Below are 8,447 nucleotides of genomic sequence, written 5' to 3'. Positions count from 1 at the left end.
TGTCTTTCCAGTAGGACCTACCTTGGGGTGAAAACTGGATCTGAAATATGAGGTCATTTGCAGGGCCCCGGTGCCCTGCTTTGCAAAGGCAATTGCTGTCTCGTGTTAAACAGGGTCCCCCCAAACTCGTGTCCACTCGGAACTCCCGAATGTCATGTCACTGGAGACAGGGCCTTTGCAGGCCTGAGGACAGACCGAGTAGGTGGATACAGTGGTTTCTGGCCCTCCGTGCGCTTATCTGTGACACGCTGGCTTGTCAGTGGCTCCCAACGGCCAAACGTTGGACATGGAGCCCATGTGCCCCCTGGCTGGGTTCCTTGGCTTGCTGGCTCAGGTGTCCATCATCACTGCCCATTCCTCTCCCAGCCTCGTTGACCCCCAGGGGCATTATGAGGGTTACCAGGCACCTGGCGCGCGGTCGGTCGGTGCTGAATAGATGTCGGTTCTGGCTGCTATAGGTAAGTAAATACACCAATCCTCACCAGACAACTACGGACTTAAAGCAACTTCCTGATTTGAGGCCGAGAGGAGCAACTGCATGCTGCCACCAGAGGGCAGCAAAACACCAGCAATGTGATCTCCGCTCCCGCCCGCCCAGAGACGCCTGCCCACTGCATCTTGCAAGTTCCAGGTCCTCTCCCTGGCCGAGGCTCCCCAGCGCCGCCTAGCGCCCAGGCTGGAGGAAGCACAGCCCCAGCCCCGCAAAAGGCCCCTGGGCTGCTGGGAACAACAGAGGGAGGGGCGGTGGATGGAGTCCATCAAGCCATATTACAGAGAAAAACGCACGCCCTCTAATACATGTTAATGTATTTAAACATTTTAATGGATTTCTTCCCCAGCACATTAAAGTAGTTGAAAATTTTTGAAAAATTAAGAAAGTATGTGTTCGCTGGGTGGCTCAGTTGGTTGGAGCGGCGTCCCACACAACAGAAGGCTGCAGATTTGATTCTCAGTCAGGGCGCATACCTAGGTTACAGGTTCAATCCCCAGTTGGGGTGCATGCAAGAGGCAACCAATTGATATTTCTCTCACATCAATCAATGTTCCTCTCTCTCTCTCTCTCTCTCTCTCTCTCTCAATATCAATAAAGCATCCTCGAGTGAGGCTGTATTAAAACTCATGGCAGCCCTGACCGGTTTGGCTCAGTGGATGGAGCGTCGGCCTGCGGACTGGGGGGTCCCGGGTTCGATTCCGGTCAAGGGCATGTACCTTGGTTGCGGGCACATCCCCAGTAGGGGGTGTGCAGGAGGCAGCTGATCGATGTTTCTCTCTCATCGATGTTTCTAACTCTCTATCCCTCTCCCTTCCTCTCTCTAAAAAATCAATAAAACGTATTTAAAAAAAAAAAAAAAAAAAAACAAAAACTCATGGCAGCCCTGACCGGTTTGGCTCAGTGGATAGAGCGTCGGCCTGCAGACTGAAGGGTCCCAGGTTCAATTCCGGTCAAGGGCATGTACCTCGGTTGTGGGCACATCCCCAGTGGGGGGTGTGCAGGAGGCAGCTGATCGATGTTTCTCTCTCATCGATGTTTCTAAGTCTCTATCCCTCTCCCTTCCTCTCTGTTAAAAAATCATTAAAATATATTAAAAACAAAAAACTCATGGCAAACTCTCTCTCACACACACACACACACACACACACACACACCTCATGGCATATTTTTAGGGTTAAATATATATTTTTGTATTTATAGTCCAAACAGAATGCATGCATTTCTCCCAGTCCTGCTCCTGCAAACCAGGTTTCCTGTGTGGGTTTCCTGCCTGGGACCTGCTGAGCGAGGAGTGACAACTTGGCATGGAGTGGCCTTTGTGAGATGATGAGAATGTTCTGGAATTAGACAGTAGTGAGGGTCGCACAAGTCTGTGAACGTACTAAAAACCACTGGATGGTCCACTCTAAAATAGTGGATTTGTATGGGATGCAATTACATCTCAATTGAAAGAAGACCTCTCTAGAACTTTCTGAAGGCGGCTGCCTCCTTTGTATTCGCGTCTGCTGTGACATCAGAGGTTCCCATTGGCAGGTGCTGGCCAGCACTTGGCACTACTGATCTTGGTTTTAGCCGTTCTCCTATGGCCATGGTCCCTTCCTGGCATTTTTTTTTAAATATATTTTATTGATTTTTTACAGAGAGGAAGGGAGAGAGATAGTTAGAAACATCGATGAGAGAGAAACATCGATCAGCTGCCTCCTGCACATCTCCTACTGGGGATGTGCCCGCAACCCAGATACATGCCCTTGACCGGAATCGAACCTGGGACCTTTCAGTCTGCAGGCCGACGCTCTATCCACTGAGCCAAACCGGCTTCGGCACCTCCCTGGCATTTTAATCTGCGCTTCCCTGTGGACTGGCGCTGTCAAGTACATGCTCATGGCCTTTGGGGGTCCTTCCCCAGGACCCGCCTTTTCAAGTCCTTGGCCCATTTTCTTAACTTGGGTTGGCTGACTTCAGGTCATTGATTTGTGAGAGTTCTTTACATGTGTTAGACCTGAGTTCTTCATTGCATTATGCACTGCAAATACCTTCTCCCAGCCTGTGCTTTGCCTTTTGACTCCCCTAATGGTGTATTTGGATAAACCAAATTGTTTAAAATAAAATAGTAAATATTTTAATTAGAAATACATTCTACAGGCAAGGAGGCTCAGCAGATGAGTCACTGAGGAGATAGTCTGCCAACAGCAGCATCAGCTTTTCCATGTGAAGGGCAGAGAAAATGAGGTTGGCTTCATTCACAAAGAGCCCAAGGTTCTCAGAAGCACTCTGACTTAACCTGGGTCCCCTGAGGCAGCAGCCCCTGATCTGAGTAGAAGCCTGGGACGGATGTTTCTGGAAGAGGCGCCCCCCTCGCCACCGCTGCCGCCCACGTTAGTATATTTCTAGCAAATCTGCAGGTTTGGCATGAAACCCCCAGTTTCAAGTTACAAAACCTCATTTCCTGCCAAATGTAATGGAAGGGGCTGGAGACGGAAGGCCACTATTTATGTCTTGTCTGCTCTGGCTGGCTGCCTCGTAGGTCAATCATTTGTGTAACTATGTGGTGTGGAATGAGGACATGGCCACCCACAGGGGCTCCCTGAGGATGTGCCCCATCCCTGTCCACTTCTAGGTCCCCCAAGGGGCCATGGGTGCTGGGAGGTGCCAGAGCGGGCAGCTGAAAGCTGTGTGTTCACCCTGGGTCATCAGTGCCCAGCTTTTCTGGGCATTAAATGTCTGGGGTCTTGCAATTCTTTTCTTTCTTTTTAAAAAAATATCTCTATATATAAAAGGCTAAGCGACTGTCTGACCGACCAACCGTTCGACCGACCGACCGACCGTCTGACCAACCATCTGACCAGCTGGTAGGTATGACACACACTGACCACCAGGGGGCAAATGCTCAACGCAGGAGCTGCGGAGCGAAAGCAACTTTGCAGAGTGCCCTCTCACACTCTGGGACCCCTCAGGGGACGTCAGAGAGCTGGTTTCAGCCCGATCCTCACGGGCCAGGCCGAGGGACCCCACCTGCCAGAGGGACCCCACCTGCCAGAGGGACCCCACCTGCCAGAGGGACCTCGCTCACTCTGCAGGCGCCCTTGGAGCTGGCCGGGGAGGGACCCACGGGAGGTTGGCTCCAGGGCGTGTCTGGCCCTCTCGCCCATCCCACCCCGCTGGCCACTTTCTAATTAATTTTCTTTCAATGTGCACTGGGCCTCTAGTATTTTTATTGATTTCAGAGAGGAAGAGAGAGGGAGAAAGAGATAGAATCATTGATGAGAGAGAATCACTAATCGGCTGCCTCCTGCACGCCCCACACTGGGGATCAAGGCCACAGCCTGGGCATGTGCCCTGATGGGGAATCCAACCGTGACCTCCTGGTTCATAGTAAGACGCTCAGCCACTGAACCACGCCAGCTGGGCTGGGGTCTTGCAATTTTTCACAAAAGAATTGAAAATTGGCTGGTGCCTGAGGGGCAAGTCAGCCCTGACCACACCTCTCTCTTGATTCCAGGTGGCTGGAAGGTGGCACAGGCAGGGTCTGAAGTGGGGCCAGGACCCTCCCCCCTTGCGCCCTCACACCGGCCCTATTGATAACAGGAACCCATGGAAAGTTCTCCTGGTCCCAGTGAGCTGCTCTCATCAATAAGTCACTGGCAGGATGAATGATTCCTCCCCAGGGTGCAGCAGAGAGGCGGCCGCCTCACCCTTTCCATGCCCTGGGTGAGACACGTCGGATGTCGAAACTGCTGGCCAGGCCATTCCCCAAAAGTTCAAACAGGGAATCGCTGTGTGACCTAGCCAGTCCCCTCCTCGGTGGAAATGAAGATGAGGACTGAAAACATATGAACACACAACAACCTGTACACCCATGTTCACAACTCGCCATTCACGGCAGCACAATTCACAACAGCCAAAGGTGAACACAACCCAAGTGTCCGTCGATGGGTGAATGGACTAACACAGCGTGGTCCCTCCACACACTGGAATAATACTCAGCTCTGAAAAGGAGCAAGCGCTGACACTCGTTACAACGTGGATGGACCTTGAACACAGGACGCTCAGTGAGAGAGGCCAGACCCAAAAGGCCACACAGTGTGTGATCCCATTTCTGTGAAATGCCCAGAACAGGCACACCCACAGGGACAGGAAGTGATCAGAGGCTGGGGAGGGAGATGGGGGTGACTAGTAATGGGAAGGATTTTTTGGGGGGGGAGGTGATGAGGATGCTCTGGAATTAATAGTATTGATGGTTTGACAATTCTATGAATATACTACAAACCATTGAATTTTATAATTTATTTCTTCTGCATAGTGGTGGGGGTTTTTAAATCCTCACCTGAGGATACGTTTTGATTGATTTTGGAGAGAGGGGAAGGAAGAAAGAGAGGCAGAAACATCTATGTGATACAGAAGCATTGATTGGTTGCCTCCCAGCCCCTACCGAAGATCGAACCTGCAACCTAGGTAAGTGCCCTGACCAGGAGCCGAACCCACAACCTTTTGGTGTAGGGACGATGCGCCAACCAACTGACCTGGCCAAGGGCTCTGCGTCGTTTTAAAATCTATATTTTCCAGGTACAATTTATACAACGCAGGTGGGTTTACTAAAAAAGTCTATTCCAGCCCGGCTGGCGTGGCTCATTGACTGAGTGTCGACCTAGGAACCAGGAGGTCACAGTTCAATTCCCAGGCAGGGCATATGCCCGGGTTGCGGGCTCGATCCCCAGTGAGGAGTGTGCAGTAGGCAGCCGCACAATGATTCTCTCTCCTCGTTGATGTTTCTATCTCGCTCTCGCTCTCCCTTTCTCTCTGAAACCAATAAAGATATATTAAAAAAACAAAACAAAAAGTCTGTCCTTGCTCACCATTTCACTTATCCCACCAGTTCATCGTTCTAGGAGCAAACCCTTCCCACAGTCCTTTTCCCAGCTTCACTGAGGCATGATTGACCTATAACAGTTGTATGTATTCCTTGGCACCAAGGTGCTGATGGAGATGGGGCTTCCGGCTGCTAGCAAGCCTCTCAGCCGTGCCTGTGCCGCAAGACTACCACCCGGTGGCGGCGGAGGCGGCGGAGGACACGCTCACCACAGACACGGGCTCCCTGTGGGCCACGGAGCTTCCATGGGGGAAGGGGGAAGAGAAGCCCGTTGCATCGCTGGCTAGCTCTGTGGCGGGAGCAAACAAGGTGACGTGTGTGAACGCTTTGAAAACCGGGTGCAGTGCTGAACTAGGTGACGTCATCGTGGTGGGGCCAAGCACAGAGGTTCAGCAGAAGAGATGGGAGGCGGAGACCAGCTCCAGGCTGGACTCAGCCTTGATTCTGTCATCCAGGAACCTTCCCCTAGGAGAGCTGGGGCGCCGATCTGCAGAAGATGAGCGGGCAACGCGAGGGTTTCCACAGAAAGGGGACCTTAGTGCCGAGGGCCAGGCAGTGCTCTCTGATGAGCTGTCTCCCTGCACACGAGGGGTCTAATATTCGAAGAACTAGGTCAGGGTGGTTTGGTCCAGGTTTCCCCCTTCCTAGTAAAACGGCAGAAGACTCGCTTCCATGACTTGCCTTGTGGTGCCTCAGGTCTGCTGGGCAACAGCAACCTCACCTGGATCCACCCTACACCTGAGCACCAGGAGAGGATGCAGGGGGCTTCATTCCAGTCCCCCCCCTCCCCCCCAGCTCTCAAATGACAACAAGGCAAACTCGGTGTAACGCACAGCCTCACCAAGCGAGGCTCTCCAGCCAGGGCAGCCTCAGGGCCCAAAAGCAGGAGCTCGGACCCAGGCTCTGTGTGCACCACACCACGAAGGAGCCGGCTCACCCGTGGGAATGAAGGAAGACCAGCCAGCCACTGCCAAAGGGCAGTAGTTCTTCAAAAAGCCAAGCCTGGAGCCCTGGCAGGTGCGGCTAAGTTGGTTGGAGCATCGTCCTGTACGCCAAAGGGTCACGAGTTTGATTCCTGGTCAGGGCACATACCCGGATTGTGGGTTTGATCCCAGTTGGCGTGCATGCGGGAGGCAACCTATCGATATATCTCTCTCACATCAATGTTCCTCCCCCCCCCTTCCTCTCTGTCTAAAATCAATAAAATCATATCCTCAGGCCCTAGCTGGTTTGGCTCAATGGATAGAGCATTGGCTGAAGGGTCCCAGGTTCGATTCCAGCCAAGGGCACATGCCTGGGTTGCAGGCTCGATCTCCAGTAGAAGGTGTGCAGGAGGCAGCCAATCAATGATTCTCTCTCATCATTCATGTTTCTATCTCTCTCTCCCTCTCCCTTCCTCTCTAAGATCAATAAAATACATTTTTTTAAAATCATATCCTCAGGATTAAAAATAACGATAATAAAAAAGCCGGCACAGCTGGTATGGCTCAGTGGTTGAGCATCGACCCATGAACCAAGAGCTGCCCAGTTTGATTCCCCGTCGGGGCACAGACCCAGGCTCAGTGCATGCAGGAGGCGGCCAATCGATGTTTCTTTGTCATCAGTGTTTTCATCTCTCTATCCCTCTCCCTTCCTCTCTCTCTAAAAAAATCAATGAAAACATATATTTTTAAAAAAAGCCAAACTTAGTTACCTCTGTCCCAGCAATTCCACTGCTAGGTCTCTACCCCAAATAAACAAAATCAGCTATTCAAACCAAAATATGTGTATGACTGTTCACAGCAGCACAATTCACAACAGCCAAAAAGCAAAACAGCAGGTGAACAGACCAACACGACATGGCTCAGCCACGCACTGAAGTGCTATTCAGCCATAAAAAGGAGCGAAGCCAATACAACACACAGATGCTGTATTATAGAATTGCACACCTGAAACCTACATAATTTTATTAACTAGTGTCACCCCAATAAATTCAATGAAAATTTTTTTAAAAGGGAGTGAAGCGCTGACACTCACTACAACGTGGATGGACTTTGAACACAGGATGCTCAGTGAGAGAAGCCAGACAAAAGGCCACGCCGTGTGATTCCATTTATGTGAAATGGCAGCGCAGGCACATCCACAGACAGGAAGTGGGTTAGTGTCAGGGGCTGGGGAGGCGTTGGGGGAGCGGCTACTAATAGGGATAGGGCTTCTTGTTAGAGTGCTGGAATGTTCTGGAACTAGATAGAGGTGATTGAAAATATAGTAAATGTCACTTAAAATGATTAATTCTATGTTATGTGAATTTCACTTCAATTTTTTTTTATTGTTTTATTGCTTAAAGTATTACAAAGGGTATTACAGATGTGTCCTTCCCCCCTCCCCCAGCCCTTGACAATCCCCTGGCCTCCCCTACCCCCCAGTCACTTCAATTTTTAAAAAAGGAGCCTGGCCTGTGTCGCTCAGTTGGTTGAACGTAATCTCATGCACAGGAGGTCAGGGCACATGCCTGTGGTGGACTTGATCCCCAGTTCGAGGTGTGCAGGAGGCAGCTGATGGATGTTTCTATCTCTCTCCCTTCCTCTCCCTGAAAAAAATCAATGAAAGCCTGTTTTTTATAAAAAGGATTCGTGCTCAAAGCAGCTTTGCTCCCGGATTGTTCACACCCTGTGATGGCCGCTGTGTGCCTGCCCGGTGCTGGCCGCAGTGATGGGCCTGTGTAACAGTAAAGGCCCGAGGAGAGCCCTGTGAGGACTGGCCCAGATCCCAATGCCCCAGTACCCTGAGAACAGTCCCATTGCAGCAGCTGCAGCCCCCTGAGTGCTGGGACCCTGCGGAGGCCTGGCCTGTGCTCGCGGGTCTGTCCTGCTTTCCTTCCCGGAGGAGGTCGCGGTCACACAGAGGGAGGTTTCCTCTCTAAGGGTCGAAGGGTCTCCACAGACCAGTCCTCAGCTCCACACGGGGCAACCCTGGTCCCTCCTTTAGAGACACATGGAGGCGCAGGGTGGTGGACAGCTCCTGAAATCCCCCACCCCCACCCCAGGACCCCACCCAGGTCAGTCTGCCTCCAAGTGCGAGCCCACCGGGCACCAGGCATGGGGGACA

At 51.7% G+C, this 8,447-nt stretch overlaps 1 pseudogene; it reads left to right on the top strand.

Annotated features, from left to right (window-relative positions):
• The first annotated feature begins 436 nt into the window (after positions 1 to 436).
• LOC132236092 (exosome complex component RRP4-like) lies at positions 437 to 6,309 on the top strand (annotated as a pseudogene).
• Positions 6,310 to 8,447: the final 2,138 nt, after the last annotated feature.

The sequence above is a fragment of the Myotis daubentonii genome, chromosome 5 (assembly GCF_963259705.1).
Source record: "Myotis daubentonii chromosome 5, mMyoDau2.1, whole genome shotgun sequence".
Lineage (NCBI taxonomy): Eukaryota > Metazoa > Chordata > Mammalia > Chiroptera > Vespertilionidae > Myotis > Myotis daubentonii.
This window is presented reverse-complemented; position numbering and strand designations above follow the sequence as displayed.